Below are 18968 nucleotides of genomic sequence, written 5' to 3' on the forward strand. Positions count from 1 at the left end.
GCCCGGTTCCGCCGCCACCTGCCCGAGGGGTGCCGCCCTCACCGCGCCGCCCCGCTACCCATCTCCGGCGCCGACCACCGCCGCCAACCGCGTCGGAGACCGCCCGCGCCGCCGCCTCGGCTCGCCGCCCGCCATCGCCGTGCCAACACCGCCTCCTCGCCGTCACTCCGGTCACCGCGCCCCGAGCTCCGGCCGGCGAGCCTCCCCTCGCGCCGGCAAGCTTCATCGACCCCGGCCACCGCGGCCATTATCTTCGACGTCCGCGAACTCCGGCAGCTACAGTGTCTAGGCCGATCCGATCTGGATCCGGACGAACCCTAAGATTCGGTTGACTTTTTCCTCTCCTCCTTATATATTTTTGCATACTTCGTCAGCTCATAACTCTGTAACCATTGCTCCGATTCGTGCGTGTAGCATATCAAAATGTTCGTCTCGACGAGTACATCATTTCATCTCATTGCGTCATTTTAATTTGAGCTCATCTTGATGACAGAAATGTTGTTGGAAGAGGGCTATGTGATGATAGTTTCAGATCTGTTTCAGCAAATGCACTTTTGTCATTTTTGCCATGATTAATGTGTGCATGCTATGATCCTGAGCTCTACATGTGTTTTGAAGAATGCCATGTTATCTTTACAGGGGTGTATGCCATGTATTTTTGTGATCTTTGTGGTGACTAGCACAAGCATGCAAAGTAACTTACTCAATGATGCTGATTTCAGGGACTTAGAATTTCACTAAGTCCTTGTCCTGCTGTAATTTTTATGCCATATGTTCATGTTGTTTCCTAGTGATCCGTGCCTGTTTTGAGCATGATCAGTAAGGATGTTTTGTAGATATTGTGGTGCTCTATCCATCCATGTCTTTGTTTGCAATTATGGAGCACCCTAGCTTGAGTCAATCGAGCTCTACTTTTGCTATAAAATGTTCCTGGCAGATTGTTAACATGTTTAGCAATTTTGCTGAGCTTGTTGTTGTTGATCTGTGCATACTATGTTGTTGTTCTTGCCATTTCTAGATTCTATGCCATGTCTACTTGCTGGGTGTATGCTTAGATTATCATGCCATGCTTTGTAGTGAGTGCATCGAGCTCGTAAACATGCCTACTCGTTATCTGTTTTGCCATGCTCCAGTTTTTCACTAAGTCTGAATCTGTTTATGTTTTTCCTATGTTCACATGCTTGCAATTGTATTTTCCGATCCCTTTTGGCTCACGGTCACTAAGGGACTTTTGTTTTATGCTTTGAGTAGCTTCATGCCATGCCTTGATTTGCCATGATATGTTCCTGTAGTATGTAGTTTTGATGCTCTAAAGATTGCTTCCTGATGATAAATTCCCGACTTGTTATTTTCACTAAGTCTGAAATCTGTTATCTTTTGCACTTTTGCCATGCTTGTTTGAGCCTGCTATTGATTGAATTAGCCGTAGCTCACTGTTCACCTTTTGTCAAGCATCTTGAGTGGATCCCTGCCATGTATTTTGTTGCTATGTTTCAGTGTAGTAGCTTATTTATCTTGATGCATTTAGATGGCCTCATGCTGTTAATCACAGACCGGTGCCATATTTGTTTTGCTTGCCATTTCCAAACCGTGCATCCGATTCCGGTGATCTTTATATCGATTTCGACCGAAATCAACTCACCTTTCCATTAGCACTCATGGATTTCCAAGTTGAGGCCAGGTTCAATCATTCCTTTCCAAATCATGTATATGCACCGCATATCGCATCCCGCATATCATACCATGTTTGCATCATGTTGTTTGAGATTTGCACGTGGTTGATTGTGCTCCCTTTTGCTTGTTGTCTTGCTTTGGGTAGAGCCGGAAGACGAGTTCGTGTTCGAGGACCCATTGAGTACGTTTTCGAGGATCAAGCTTTCGTCTTCTCGGAGAACTTTGCAGGCAAGATGACCATACCCTCGAAATCACTTCTATCTTTGCTTGCTAGTTGCTCGCTCTTTTGCTATGCCTTTGCTATGATACCTACCACATGCTTATCATGCCTCCCATATTGTTAAGCCAAGCCTATAACCCACCCTGTCCTAGCAAACCGTTGTTTGGGTATGTTACCGCTTTACTCAGCCCTCTTATAGCGTTGTTAGTTGCAGGTGAAGATTGGAGTTTGTTCCTTGTTGGAACATGGATATTTTGTTGGGATATCACAATATCTCTTATTTAATAATGCATCTATATACTTGGTAAAGGGTGGAAGGCTCGGCCTTATGCCTGGTGTTTTGTTCCACTCTTGCCACCCTAGTTTCCGTCATATCGGTGTTATGTTCCCGGATTTTGCGTTCCTTACGCGGTTAGGTTATAATGGGAACCCCTTGACAGTTCGCTTTGAATAAAACTCCTCCAGCAAGGCCCAACCTTGGTTTTACCATTCGCCTCACCACCACCTACTTTTCCTTTGGGAGTCGCGCTCCCGAGGGTCATCTCATTTTAACCCCCCAGGCCAGTGCTCCTCTAAGTGTTGGTCCGAACTGAGCTGCCTCGGGGAAACTTGAGGGTTGGTTTTACCGTAGCTAGTCTCATCTGAGTGTGCCCTGAGAACGAGATATGTGCAGCTCCTATCGGGATTTGTCGGCACATTTGGGCGGCTTTGCTGGACTTGTTTTACCATTGTCGAGGATGTCTTGTAACCAGGATGCCGAGTCTGATCGGATTGTCTTGGGAGAAGGAATATCCTTCGTTGACCGTGAGAGCTTGTGATTGGTAAGTTGGGACACCCCTGCAGGGATTAAACTTTTGAAAGCCGTGCCAGTGGTTATGGGCAGATGGGAATTTGTTAATGTCCGGTTGTAGAGAACCCGAAACTTAACTTAATTAAAATGCATCAACCGCGTATGTAACCGTGATGGTCTCTTCTCGGCGGCGTCCGGGAAGTGAACACAGTGTTGGAGTTATGTTTGGCGTAGGTTGTTCTAGGATCACTTCTTGATCATAGTTTCTCGAACGTGCTTTGCCTTCTCTTCTCGCTCTCATTTGCGTATGTTAGCCACCATATATGCTAGTGCTTGCTGCAGCTCCACCTCATACCTTTTACCCTACCTATAAGCTTAAATAGTCTTGATCGCGAGGGTGTGAAATTGCTCAGTCCCCGTGACTTACAGATACTTCCAAAACCAGTTTACAGGTGCTCGATGATACCGTGCAGGTGACGCACCAAGCTCAAGGAGGAGCTTGATGAAGTTCGTGTTCGTTATGTTGTTCCGTTGCCGGTTGATCAGTAGTGGAGCCCAGTTGGGTCGATCGGGGATCTGTGTAGCATTTGGGGTAGTCTTCTTTTATTTTGGGTTCCGTAGTCGGACCTTGTGTGTATCTGGATGATGTAATGTTATATTCATGTATTGTGTGAAGTGGCGAGTGTAAGCCAACTATGTATCTCTTTCCATTATGTATTACATGGGTTGTTGTGAAGATTACCTCACTTGCGACATTGCTTTCAATGCGGTTATGCCACTAAGTCGTGCTTCGGCACATGGGAGATATAGCCGCATCGAGGGTGTTACATTCGTCCCCGGTGGCAGGGGTCATGTGATGAAATGAATGAAAAACTAAATAATAACAATAATTGTATTAATAAAAAGCGTTGGCATCCATCATTAGGAAGATGGCGTGTCACTGTGAATCTTCTCTGCCTGGAATAGGTGAAGATTCAAAGTAATGGTCCATCTTCATAACAAGAGTGTAATGAAGACCAAAGCTTATTGTATCTGACTATCCAACTATTTAAACTGGTCATGTTGCTTGTTGACAACCCACAAGTATAGGGGATCGCAACCGTTTTCGAGGGTAGAGTATTTAACCCAAATTTATAGATTCGATACAAGGGGAGCCAAAGAATATTTGCAAGTATTAGCAGTTGAGTTGTAAACTCAACCACACCTGGAGTTTAAATATCTGCAGCAAGGTGATCAGCAGCACAATAATATGATAGTTTTGATAGTAGTAGTAACAACAATAGTAACGGTAACAACGATAGCTATGATTTTGTAGTAGCTGTAACAGTAATAGTAGCAGTAGTAACTTAGCAAGAACAACATGTAGGAAATTCGTAGGCATTGGATCGGTGGATTCGCTGGATGATATTCATCATATAACAGTCATAACCTAGGGTGATACAAAACTAGCTCCAGTTCGTAAATATAATATAGGCTTGTATTCCATAAAGAGCCATACGTGCTTATGGAAAGAACTTGTATGGCATCTTTTTCCCTACCCTCCCGTGGCAGCGGGGTCCATAAGGCAACTAAGGGATATTAAGGCCTCCTTTTAATTGAGAACCGGAACAAAGCATTAAAACATAGTGAATACGTGAACTTCTCAAACTACGGTCATGACCAGAAACTATCCCAATTACTATCACACTGGGGTTTACGCATCATAACACGTAATAGGTGAAGATGACTTGCAAGATCGAATTTGGAACAAAGATATAATGGTGAAAACATAAATGGTTCAGATATGAAATCATGGCACCCGGGCCCAAAGTGTCAAGCATTAAGGATGGCAAAGTCATAACAACATCAATCTCAGAACATAATGGATACTAGGGATCAAGCCCTAACAAAACTAACTCGATTACATGATGAATCTCACCCAACTCCTTGATAAGTCCATTTTGCATCATGCTTTTATATCGACATTTATTGCATTAAGGGCTGTTATTACACATTATGTCACAATAATTATGCCTTTTCTCTCTTATTTTACAAGGTTTACATGAAGAGGGGGAATGCCGGCAGCTGGAATTCTGGGCTGGAAAAGGAGCAAATATTAGAGACCTATTCTGCACATCTCCAAAAGTCCTGAAACTCCACGGGAATTATTTTCAGAATATATAAAAAATATTGGGCGAAAGAAGTACCAGAGGGGGGGCACCCACCGTCCACGAGGGTGCAGAATAAGCAAGCTCACGGGACGAAACTCTGCCACCATGAGGCGGAACCTTGGCGGAACCAATCTAGGGCTCCGGCGAAGCTGTTCTGCCGGGGAAACTTCCCTCCGGGAGGGGGAAATCATCACCATCGTCATCACCAACGATCCTCTCATCGGGAGGGAGTCAATCTCCATCAACATCTTCACCAGCACCATGTCATCTCAAACCCTAGTTCATCTCTTGTATCCAATCTTTGTATCCAAATCTCAGATTGGTACCTGTGGGTTGGTAGTAGTGTTGATTAATCCTTGTAGTTGATGCTAGTTGGTTTACTTGGTGGAAGATCATATGTTCAGATCCATTATGCATATTAATACCCCTCTGATTATGAACATGAATATGATTTGTGAGTACTTACGTTTGTTCCTGAGGACATGGGAGAAGTCTTGCTATAAGTAGTCATATGAATTTGGTATTCGTTCGATATTTTGATGAGATGTATGTTGTCCTTCCTCTAGTGGTGTCATGTGAACGTCGACTACATGCCACTTCACCATTGTTTGGGCCTAGAGGAAGGCATTGGGAAGTAATAAGTAGATGATGGGTTGCTAGAGTGACAGAAGCTTAAACCCTAGTTTATGCGTTGCTTCGTAAGGGGCTGATTTGGATCCATATGTTTCATGCTATGTGTTGGGGATATTACTATCAGTTGAGACCCGCTCAGGAGGGGCCGGGTCAGCTTCAATGGCGGGTTACGCAAGAATCTCAGTAAAAATCCAAGTTTATAGTTTATTAAGTCTTATAGAAGGCCCAAAGGCCTGGGGCCGGCTTGAGGCCCGATATTTTAAGTAAACTGCCACATGTAAGGAAATACTTGTACAGAAAGACATGTAAAGAAAGTCACCAAGCCGGACAAGATTATGAGCCGGCCGGGACTCTGTAGGCCACCTGGCGTCAACCCGTGTATATAAGGGGACGACCCGGTGGCGGTTTAGGGAAAGAAACAACCAAGTCAATAACCAAGCCGGCGAGTTGAGCCTCTTGGAAGTCGAAACCTCAGCAATACCAATCCCAACTAGACGTAGGCTTTTACCTTCATCGTAAGGGGCCGAACTAGTATAAAGCTCTCTCATGTCCTTTATCCCGATTAACCCCTTCAAGCTTCCTAGTGCGATGGCCCTACGACTAAGTCCTTGCTCTAGGACATCTGCCGTGTCAATTCCACGACAGTTGGCGCCCATCGTGGGGCCAGCGCATGGTGGATTTGAGTTCTTGAAGGGCAACTTCGAAGGGCTCAAGGGGTACGCTATGGGCTGGATGACCAAGAGTCGTCGCGGCAAGATCTACATCGACGACAAAGGCTGGGGCCCCGAGGCCGGCTCAATCGAGTACGGGTACCGGGTCCCCTTCGGCGGAATTCACGTCTTCATCGGCCGGATCAGCGAGTCAGGACCTGAGCCGGATGTCCACACCGACCTCATCGAAACGACTCAGCGCGCCGGGTCCACCCGTGTTCAATCTTTCATGAAGCATGCCTTCGTAGGCTGCATCCATGGCAGTGAATACTGCGAAGGATCAATGGAAGGCGAGGAGACGGCCATCTGCTCTAATACTGCATCATCAACAGGTGAGACGGACTCGTTGTACCAACTGCAAGACGGCTTGCTCGGGGGCTGTTCCGATGGCAGTAGTATTCCGGACCCCCTTGAGCCGCCGAATTGGGCCGGAGTCTTCATGGCAGGGACTCAGCCCGGGCAGAACTCCACCGTAGCGACAGCAACAGCCACCGGGTCGGCAGCTGCCGGGTCAGGAGACCCCGCGCGCCCCCCGGCTCAGGTTCTCATGGACCTCATGGATAAACTGAGGACTCTGTTAACCGCTGCGGTAGAGCCGGCGGATAAAGACCAGCATGACGTGGAAGTGGCACGCGTGCGGGAGGAGATGGTGCAAGCTAAGGAAAATCTGGCTGCGGAGGAAACCCGGATGGCAGCAGAACGAGCATCTTTGGATGCTCCTGCTCAGCAACTTCAAGCAGAAACCTTCCGGCTCTCGGTGGATCTTAATGCGTCAAACGAAGTCATGAGGAGGAGGCATCAGAAAACTCAGTCGCATCTACCTCTAACACTGGATCCGAGGAATCTGTTCCATACACCCGGAGCTGGAGGGAGCAACCCGCCAGAGGCAAACCGGGTCACGACACCCGGTGCACCGATTCAGCCACACACTATGGAGCCGCCGCGCATGAATACAACTCCTCCTCGTTATATATCAACACCCCCGGGTCACTTCTCCAACCCCATGGAGAACCTCATTGCGGCGTTGGCTCGATTGGCAGCTCTCCCGATGGAAGGCGACTCGCCAACAGCAACTGAAACCCGGAGGGTAAGAGAATTACTTCAGATAGCTTTGGCCCAGCAGGAGGCATACTCCTACAGTTGAGACATGATTCATTCAACTCCTCGCCCAAGCCGGAGCCCGAGTTACAGTAGGCACATGGAATCTGCAGAGATGTCAAGTAATGCTCAACGTAACAACCGACCATATAGGTATGAGCCGGGGCGGGCTGGAGCTCTTAACTTGGCAGATCAGGAGAGGATTCGTCAAGAGGCGGAACGGGCGGCTCAGATAGCAGCGGAGCAGGCGGCTCACCAAACCTTTACGGCTTATCCAGCAACCTCGATTGAGGCAGGAGTGGCTACAAGAACCGGAGGCGTACCTTGCCTGGTCCCAGCCATACGCAATGAGCGGTTGCCCAAGGATTTCAAGGGACCTCGTAAGGTGCCTAACTACACGGCTGACTTACAGCCGGGGGCTTGGATTGAGAGCTATGAGATGGCTATGGAGCTGTTGGAGGTTAGTGATGCTGCAATGGCCAAATATTTTACCATGATGTTGGATGGAACGACTCGAACCTGGTTGAAAGGATTACCACCCAATTCCATCGGCTCATGGGCAGAGTTGAAGGCACGGTTCATCCAGAACTTTAAAGACACGTGTAAGCAGCCAATGTTGATTGTGGATCTGACCAATTGCAAGCAAGAGGATGGAGAATCTACAACCCATTGGGTGCGCCGGGTCAAGGAGATAATACATTCATCTGATAAGATGGATGCTGGCTCAGCAGTTTTGATGTTGGAAAAAAATTGCCGTTTTGAACCTCTGAAACAGAAGTTGGGGCGGCTTAAACATGACTGTAATGACATGGGAACGTTGATGGCAGCTCTTGTCAAGTATGCCGATTCTGATACCACCAAAGACCCGGCATCTGATGAAGAAAAAGCAACAAAGGGAAAGAATAACGGCAATGGCAAGGGTCACCAGCATAACCCGGCAAATCAAGGAGGTAATAAGCGTAAGGCTGATGAGTTTGTTGCTAATACTAATGCACAAGGTGGTAATCAGCGGCACAAGGGCATACAACCCCCTCGATCAGGCGGGTCAGGCCCCACTCTTGAGCAATTGTTGAATGAACCTTGTCCAAGACACGACACCCGGGAGAAGCCAGCCACCCACTTGTGGAAGGATTGCACGATCATGAAGGCGTTTAAAAATTCAAATGCATTTGATGGGGGTCACGGCCCGGGTGGCGGCTCAGGTGGAGGCGGCTTTCAGGGCCCGGGCGCCGGTTCAAGCGGAGGAGGTTTTCATGGTCAGGGTCATCCTGGTAACCAGGGAGGATATAATCAGCAACATAGCCAAGGGAATCAACAATAACAACAATCCGGCTATCAGAGCAACCCGAAGCAGTTGAGTAGCGGACAGTATCATGTGTTTACTACCAGTTTATGTAAGAGAGACCAGAAACTCCACAAGAGGGCCGTTAATGCCGTTGAACCGGCAATTCCACGTTATCTACGTTGGTCGGAGCAGCCTATTGTGTGGAGCAAAGAGGATCACCCGCCCCGGGTTGATAATCCGGGTCACTTGGCTTTGGTGGTGGCACCTCAGGTTGGTGGGTACAAGTTTACTAAGGTACTCATGGATGGAGGCAGCAACATCAACATCCTTTACTATGAGACGTTCCGCCGGATGGGATTGACGGATAAAAATCTTAAACAATCCAACACTGTTTTTCATGGTGTAGTACCCGGTAAGTCGGCATACCCAGTTGGTAAGATCGAGCTGGAGGTAGCCTTTGGGGATGAGTATGACTCCAGGGCAGAAAAATTATCCTTTGAAGTGGTTAAGATCAAAAGCCCATATCATGCTCTGTTTGGACGGCCGACTTATGCCAAGTTCATGGCTCGGCCGTGTTACGTGTATTTGCAGCTCAAGATGCCGGGTCACAAGGGCACCATTACAGTCCATGGGAGCCGAAAGATCGCCTTGGAATGTGAAGAGGGGGATGTTGCCTATGCTGAATCTATTTGTGCAACAGAGAAGTTGAGATTCTACAAGGATCATGTTGACCCGGCGGACATGACATCATTAAAGAAACCAACAACAGAGCATGAGCCGGAGTTAAAGTTCAAATCGGCTGATGACACTAAGATGGTTGACTTTGTGCCTGGCGATTCATCCAAACAGTTCATCATCAGCGCAAACTTGGATCCGAAATAGGAAAGTGCGCTCATCGAGTTCATCCGTGAGAACCGGGACATCTTTGCATGGAAACCTTCAGACATGCCGGGTGTCCCAAGGGAACTCGCTAAGCACACTCTTAATATCGATCCAAAGTTCAAACCTGTCAGACAGTTTCTTCGGTGGTTCAATGAAGAAAGGCGCAAGGCCATTGGAGAAGAGGTGGCCCGGCTCCTGGCGGCCGGGTTCATTGTGGAGGTCTTTCACCCAGAATGGTTAGCTAACCCGGTGCTCGTGCTCAAAAAGAATGGCACCTGGCGTATGTGTGTGGATTACGCAGATTTAAACAAGGCATGTCCGGCTGATCCTTTTGCTCTTCCCCGTATTGATCAGATCATTGATGCTACGGCGGGTTGCGCACGGTTGAGTTTCTTAGATGCTTACTCCGGGTATCATCAGATTAAGATGGCAGTCAAGGATCAAGAGAAGACAGCGTTTATAACTCCTTTTGGAGCTTTCTGCTATGTGTCTATGACTTTTGGGCTCAAGAGTGCTCAGGCGACTTACCAACGATGTGTACATAATTGTCTTCATGATCAAATTGGGCGCAATGTTCATGCCTATGTGGATGATATAGTAGTGAAGTCCAGGGAAGAGGAAACCTTGGTCACAGACTTGAAAGAGACTTTTGACAATCTTCGGGTTTACAAGATGATGCTTAACCCGGTCAAGTGTGTTTTTGGAGTGTCAGCCGGCAAGCTTTTGGGTTTTCTGGTGTCTAACCGAGGTATTGAAGCTAACCCGGAGAAAATCAAGGCAATTACATCCCTGGCCAAACCGACCTGCGTCAATGATGTTCAACGACTGGCGGGTTGTGTGGCTGCTTTGAGCCGGTCCATAAGCCGGTTAGGGGAAAAGGCTATGCCTCTGTATCAGTTGATGAAGAAAACAGATGTGTTTGTTTGGAGCGATGCTGTGAACGCCGCTTTTGAGGATCTGAAGGCACAACTGGCTGAGCCGCCGGTCCTAGCTGCTCCAGTTGAGAAAGAGCCGCTATTGTTATACATAGCTCCCAACTCACGGGCTGTTAGTGTGGCTATGGTGGTAGAGCGCAAGGAGGCTGGCAAAGAGTATCCGGTTCAACGGCCGGTTTATTATGTCAGTGAAGTGCTAATTGAGTCTAAGCAACGATATCCACATTGGCAGAAGCTTGTTTATGGGGTGTTCATGGCGAGCCGGAAGCTTAAGCATTACTTTCAGGGACATCCAATCACTGTGGTTAGCTCTGCTCCTTTGGGAGACATTATTCAAAACAGAGAAGCTACAGGGCGAGTTGCCAAGTGGGCAATTGAGCTTGGGTCTCATGGGCTGAAGTATGTTCCATGCACTGCGATTAAGTCTCAAGCCCTGGTTGACTTCATGAATGACTGGACAAAGATGCAGATGCCAGAAGAAAAGCTGGACAACACATATTGGACTATTCATTTTGATGGGTCCAGGCAATTGGAGGGCTCGGGGGTTGGAGTTGTATTAACTTCCCCACGAGGTGATAAATTTTTTTATGTGTTACGATTGATGTTTTCGTGCACTAACAACGCAACAGAGTATGAAGCATTGCTCCATGGTTTTTGAGTGGCAAAGGAGATGAGCTTGAGCTGGGTCAGATGTCTTGGTGATTCAGATCTAGTGGCTCAGCAGGTGTCTGGCAAGTGGGATTCCAAAGACCCTCTCATGGCAGCTTATCACCGAGAGGTCGATGCTGTTGCGGGATATTTTAAAGGTTATCAGGTGAAACACATTGACCGTTGAAAGAACGAAGCAGCTGATGCTTTGAGCCTGCTAGGGTCTCAACGTAAGCCGGTACCACCCAACACCTTTTTAGATGTTTTGCATAACCCCTCTGTCAAGTTGCCCACAGAAGAAGATTTAGCTGTTCCTGACCCGGAGGCGCAGTTGGTGGCGGCTCTTCATGTCATCCCAGATTGGACGGTGCCATTCTTGGCTTACATGACCCGGGGAGAATTGCCAGCAGATGAGACCCTGGCTCGATAGATAACCCGACGGTCTAAGTCCATGACGATTTCAGATGGAGAGTTATTTCATCACAGTGTTTCTGGAGCGTTTCAACGGTGTGTTTCCCCTGAAGAGGGTCAAGAAATCCTTCGTGACATCCATGAAGGCGATTGTGGCCATCACGCCGGGTCAAAATCTTTAGTGGCCAAGGCATTTCGTCACGGTTTTTACTGGTTGACGGCTCACGCTGATGCAGAAGATCTGGTCAGTAGATGTGATGGATGTCAGAAATTTGCACAACGAGCGCATGTGCCGGCTCAAGAGCGCCGGATGATTCCAATCACTTGGTCGTTTGCAGTCTGGGGGCTTGACATGGTGGGACCTTTCAAAAGGTCTAAGGACAAGAAGACACATCTCCTGGTGGCTGTTGATAAGTTCACTAAATGGGTTGAGGCGGAGTCTGTGAGTAAGTGTGATGCAGCCACGACGGTTCAGTTCATGAAGAAAATAATCTTTCATTTCAGTTTTCCACACAGTATTATCACGGACAATGGCACTAATCTATCCCAAGGGGCTATGGAAGAGTTTTGTTAGCGAGAGCACATCCGGCTTGATGTTTCTTCTGTAGCTCATCCTCAATCCAATGGTCAAGCTGAGAGAGCCAATCAGGAAATTCTGAAAGGGCTAAAACCCCGGCTTATGGTTCCTTTCACTACTAGGAAAAGGCCTACTAATGGCGCACTGGTTTTGCCTACTAATGGCGCATTACCAGTGCGCCATTAGTAGCATGCCACTATTATATCTTACTAATGGCGCAGGTGCGCCATTAGTATCTGGTATACTAATGGCGCACCAACTAGTGCGCCATTAGTATGTAACAACATGCGCCATTAGTGTGCCTCCCGGGGGGCCATACGTAAGCATGGCTTTGTCATACTAATGGCGCATTCTCTGTTGATGCGCCATTAGTATCCTTTGGCATACTAATGGCGCACCTGGTGGTGATGTGCCATTAGTATGAATATTTGGTTTTTTTTCCTTTTCTGATTTTTGCGCAGGTTACAAAATATATTATTAGACAGAATATAAAATATATTATTAGACAGAATATAGACAGCAGCACACAGCAACATCAGATTCATCTAATACAATAGAAGATTAGTCTCCGAATACAATTCATCATATTAGTCTCCGAATTCAAAAGACCGAACAAAGATAAAACATTACAAGTCTCAAGACCGCGAGTATCGAGTTAGTCTTCACATTACAAGTCGATATCGATCATCTAAACTACCATCACATAGAAGAGAGCTGTGGTCATCATGATCAAACTGGTCTTCATCCGGTTCCTCCAACGCTCCCTCCTCTCTCCCGCTAGATAGCGGGCGTATCTAGATTCGGCCTCCGCCCTAGTGGTGTACCCTTTGTAACTATTACCGCTGAAACGGTGAACCTGTCTCCGACACTCCTCCCAGTCGTCGTAGACTCCGGGAACCTTACCCTTGTACACGACATACGACGGCATCTCTATGCACAAGCCAAACAATAGACAATACATAAGCAATATGTAAGTATGCAACAAAAGGATCGGAAGAGAAAAGCAAGACATTAATAGCACGATTCATGGTCCTACTAATAAATAGCATCGATTACATCTAAGTTGAACGACTGTCCAAACCAAAGAGACATATGAATTCATTAAAATATAATTACAACATGAGCTAATCAATGTTTCAGAACTACACATCACTACTTTCGACTCGACTCATCGGACAGGAACGTGGATGAAGCCGCCGTTTGTCGTGATGGTCATGAAATCGCGGTCGTTGTCACCCTGCATTTGTAGCATTTCATCTATCTCACTGTTGGATGGTTGATATCTGAGGAAGAACTGCCCCGAGGTATGAAGGACATCTTGATGGATGATGTCCGCAAACTCTGACTGGATGTGAAAGAATTATTGTCTGAGGTCCGCGTCCTGGACTGTCGACAAGCTCGCGGCCCAATCTTTGAGATTATCTGGTAGCAGAAGTTGATGATGGTCCCTTACGATCACCCGCATGTGATGGAGGGCGTAGTAGGCATCCTTCTGACCGCCAAGCGGCTGCTTGACACAGCAGAACTTCGTATTGTGTGAGAACATGTGCTTGCCGTACTTATGAACTGCCCTGGTGAAGGTGCCTCCAGATTTGGCGTAGGCGGGGAGAACATCATCAAGAACTTTCTTGACATTTGTGTAGTCTATCTTGGAGTTACGGTTCGGGTCTAAATACGAGGCCATGGAATATTTCGGGCTTAAGAGGATGAGTGTGCAATGTGTGTCACTGCACAGAACACGGAATGTTAGAAAAAAAAGAACGATCGAAATCTAAGAAATCATATGTTACGGGGCAGTTAAGGGATGACTTACTCGGGAAAGTAAGCCACAAGTTATCCTTATCTGGGTTTGCCAGAATGACGCCTTCGAGGTGTGAACTCGCAACTTGGCGGTCCCCAGCGCTGCTCAAGTGCTTGGCACGCATGTAGAAGGGGTCGACTATCACGATGTCCGGGGTCTTGTCTCTAATGATCCGCATCTCCATACTCAGCGAAAACAGCCGAACGAAGGTGTAGTGCAGCGGATGAAGGTTAAACATAGCAAAGATGTCATCAAACCGCAGGACGATCGTACCCCCGATGTCGCCATCCACAAAGCCCTTGCCCTCTGGCACCTTGGCCACGAAAACCGGGTATGCCACATCCTTCTGTCTGAGACGCCGCTTCTGCAAAGAAAGAACACTATCGTGCAGACTCCGCATAGCACCGGTTGCAGCATTCAGCATATTTGGTGGTAGCATCGCCCTACCCGCCACATGCACCCTCCTCGAGATATCCTTAGGTGAAGGTGTCCCGTCCTGAGCACGGATCGAACTCGGTGCCGGCTGGCTCGCACCGGCGCCCTTGTTAGTCTTTCATTTCCGTCCCTTCTTCTTGATCTCCTGTAATGGGACCGAGTTCTGCTCACAGACCGCCTTCTTGAGCGTGTTGGGGCTGATAATATTTCGCACCTCAGCTATCTGAGGCTCGGTGAAGGCGGGAGCTGGAGGCGTGTCCTGAGAACTGAACGCCAGACGACGCTTGTTGCAATTGGATTTCTCTGCCGTACCAACTAGATCGCGGTCGTCTTGGTTGGGTTCTTGAGAAAGAGGCCCGCAGAACTCGTCAGCGTACCCATGTTCGGCAAAGTACTTATCAACTTTGGTAAATGTAGCGTCGTTGTTGTCGTCGCCGTCCGGATCCTGTGCCATAGGGCTGTCCGGATCCTGTGCCATAGGGATGTCCGGCAGGTCCAGTAGCATTGCAGCATTCTTGCCATGGCTTGGTGCCGGCACGACTGGCGGTCTTGTCTGTGGGGTGGTGCCCCCCGCCCCCAAACGAATCTGGCTCTTCGGCCAAAGCAGGGGCCAGTTTACGCAGGTGCTGAAGGTCATCTCATCTTCTTCGTTGGCCCCAGCAGGTCGAATCGGAGGTAACAGCTCGTCGCAGCCTGGCAGCACCCGAACCACTTGAACCCTATACATTGTGGGTGGCATCGGATTACCGTGGAACATGGGGTTTGTTGGGGAATGTAGTAATTTCAAAAAATTTCCTACGCACACGCAAGATCATGGTGATGCATAGCAACGAGATGGGAGAGTGTTGTCTACGTACCCTCGTAGACCGAAGCGGAAGCGTTGATGCAACATAGAGGAAGTAGTCGTACGTCTTCCCGGTCCAACCGATCCAAGCACCGTTACTCCGGTACCTCCGAGTTCTTGGTGCACGTTCAGCTCGATGACGCTCCCCGGGCTCCGATCCAGCAAAGCTTCGGGGAGGAGTTCCATCAGCACGACGGCGTGGTGACGATCTTGATGTTCAACCGTCGCAGGGCTTCGCCTAAGCACTGCTACAATATGACCGAGGTGGAATATGGTGGAGGGGGGCACCGCACATGGCTAAGGAACAATCACGAAGATCAACTTGTGTGTCTATGGGGTGCCCCCTGCCCCCGTATATAAAGGAGTGGAGGAGGGGAGGGCCGGCCCTCTCTATGGCGCGCCCTGGGGGAGTCCTACTCCCACCGGGAGTAGGATTCCCCCTTTCCTAGTGCAACTAGGAGTCCTTCCATGTAGTAGGAGTAGGAGACAAGGAAGGGGAAGGGAGAAGGGAAGGAAGGAGGGGGAGCAACCCCTCCCCCTAGTCCAATTCGGACTAGGCCTTGGGGGGGGGGGCGCGTGGCCTGCCCTAGGCAGCCCCTCTCTCTTTCCCGTATGGCCCAATAAGGCCCAATACTTCTCCCCCCGTATTCCCGTAACTCCCCGGTACTCCGAAAAATACCCGAATCACTCGGAACCTTTCCGATGTCCGAATATAGTCGTCCAATATATCGATCTTTACATCTTGACCATTTCGAGACTCCTCGTCATGTCCCCGATCTAATCCGGGACTCCGAACTCCTTCGGTACATCAAAACTCATAAACTCATAATATAAATGTCATCGAAACCTTAAGCGTGCGGACCCTATGGTTCGAGAACAATGTAGACATGACCGAAACATGTCTCTGATCAATAACCAATAGCGGGACCTGGATGCCCATATTGGCTCCTACATATTCTACGAAGATCTTTATCGGTCAGACCGCATAACAACATACGTTGTTCCCTTTGTCATCGGTATGTTACTTGCCTGAGATTCGATCGTCAGTATCCAATACCTAGTTCAATCTCGTTACCGGCAAGTCTCTTTACTCGTTCTGTAATACATCATCCCGCAACTAACTCATTAGTTGCAATGCTTGCAAGGCTTAAGTGATGTGCATTACCGAGAGGGCCCAGAGATACCTCTCCGACATTCGGAGTGACAAATCCTAATCTTGAAATACGCCAACCCAACATGTACCTTTGGAGACACCTTTAGAGCTCCTTTATAATAACCCAGTTACATTGTGACATTTGGTAGCACACAAAGTGTTCCTCCGGCAAACGGGAGTTGCATAATCTCATAGTCATAGGAACATGTATAAGTCATGAAGAAAGCAATAGCAACATACTAAACGATCGGGTGCTAAGCTAATGGAATGGGTCATGTCAATCAGATCATTCAACTAATGATGTGATCCCGTTAATCAAATAACAACTCTTTGTCCATGGTTAGGAAACATAACCATCTTTGATTAACGAGCTAGTCAAGTAGAGGCATACTAGTGACACTCTGTTTGTCTATGTATTCACACATGTATTATGTTTCCGGTTAATACAGTTCTAGCATGAATAATAAACATTTATCATGATATAAGGAAATAAATAATAACTTTTTTATTGCCTCTAGGGTATATTTCCTTCAGTCTCCCACTTGCACTAGAGTCAATAATCTAGATCACATCGCCATGTGATTTAACATAAATAGTTCACATCTTTATGTGATTGGTTCACATCTCCATGTGACTAACACCCAAAGGGTTTACTAGATTCAATAATCTAGTTCACATCGCTATGTGACTAAGACCCAAAAAGTGATCATGTTTTGCTTGTGAGAGAAGTTTAGTCAACGGGTCTGCCACATTCAGATCCACATGTATTTTGCAAATTTCTATGTCAACAATGCTCTGCATGGAGCTACTCTAGCTAATTGCTCCCACTTTCAATATGTATCCAGATTGAGACTTAGAGTCATCTGGACCAGTGTCAAAACTTGCATCGACGTAACCCTTTATGACGAACCTTTTGTCACCTCCGTAATCGAGAAACATATCCTTATTCCAGTAAGGATAATTTTGACCGCTGTCCATTGATCTACTCCTAGATCACTATTGTACTCCCTCTCTTAACACAGTGTATGGTATACAATAGATCTGGTACACAGCATGGCATACTTTATAGAACCTATGACTAAGGCATAGGGAATGACTTTCATTCTCTTTCTATCTTATGCCGTGGTCGGGCTTTGAGTCTTACTCAACTTCACACCTTGTAACACAGGCAAGAAACTTTTTCTTTGACTGTTCCATTTTGAACTACTTCAAAATCTTGTCAAGGTATGTACTCAGTGAAAAAACTTATCAAGCGTCTCGATCTATCTCTATAGATCTTGATACTCAATATGTAAGCAGCTTCACCGAGGTCTTTCTTTGAAAAACTCCTTTCAAACACTCCTTTCACCGAGGTCTACATTATTTCCGATCAACAATATGTCATTCACATATACTTATTAGAAATGTTATAGTGCTCCCACTCACTTTCTTGTGAATACAGGCTTCACCGCAAGTCTGTATAAAACTATATGCTTTGATCAACTTATCAAAGCGTATATTCCAACTCCGAGATGCTTGCACCAGTCCATAAATGGATCGCCGGAGCTTGCATATTTTGTTAGCACCTTTAGGATTGACAAAACCATCTTGTTGCATCACATACAACTCTTCTTTAATAAATCCATTAAGGAATGCAGTTTTGTTTATCCATTTGCCAGATTTCATAAAATGCGGCAATTGCTAACATGATTCGGACAGACTTAAGCATAGATACGAGTGAGAAACTCTCATCATAGTCAACACCTTGAACTTGTCGAAAACCTTTTGCGACAATTCTAGCTTTGTAGATAGTAACACTACTATCCGTGTCCGTATTCCTCTTGAAGATCCATTTATTATCAATGGCTTGCCGAACCTCGGGCAAGTCCACCAAAGTCCACACTTTGTTCTCATACATGGATCATATCTCAGATTTCATGGCCTCAAGCCATTTATCGGAATCTGGGCTCATCATTGCTTCCTCATAGTTCGTAGGTTCATCATGGTCAAGTAACATGACCTCCAGAATAGGATTACCGTACCACTCTGGTGCGGATCTCACTCTGGTTTACCTATGAGATTCGGTAGTAACTTGATCTGAAGTTACATGATCATCATCATTAGCTTCCTCACTAATTGGTGTAGTAGTCACAGGAACAGATTTCTGTGATGAACTATTTTCCAATAAGGGAGAAGGTACAGTTACCTTATCAAGTTTTCTACTTTCCTCCCACTCACTTCTTTCGAGAGAAACTTTCTCTAGAAAGGATCCATTCTTAGCAACGAATGTCTTGCCTTCGGATCTGTGATAGAAGGTGTACCCAACTGTCTCCTTTGGGTATCCTATGAAGACATATTTCTCCGATTTGAGTTTGAGCTTATCGAGATGAAACTTTTTCACATAAGCATCGCAACTCCAAACTTTAAGAAACGATAGCTTAGGTTTCTTGCCAAACCATAGTTCACACGGTGTCGTCTCAACGGATTTAGATGGTGCCCTATTTAACGTGAATGCAGCTATCTATAATGCATAACCCCAAAACGATAGTGGTAGATCGGCAAGAGACATCATAGATCACACTATATCTAATAAAGTACGGTTATGACGTTCGGACACACCATTACACTATGGTGTTCCAGGTGGCGTGAGTAGTGAAACTATTTCACATTGTTTTAATTGAAGGCCAAACTCGTAACTCAAATATTTTACCTCTGCGATCATATCGTAGAAACTTTTATTTTC

This window comes from Triticum dicoccoides, chromosome 7A (genome assembly GCF_002162155.2).
Source record: "Triticum dicoccoides isolate Atlit2015 ecotype Zavitan chromosome 7A, WEW_v2.0, whole genome shotgun sequence".
In the NCBI taxonomy this organism is placed as follows: domain Eukaryota; kingdom Viridiplantae; phylum Streptophyta; class Magnoliopsida; order Poales; family Poaceae; genus Triticum; species Triticum dicoccoides.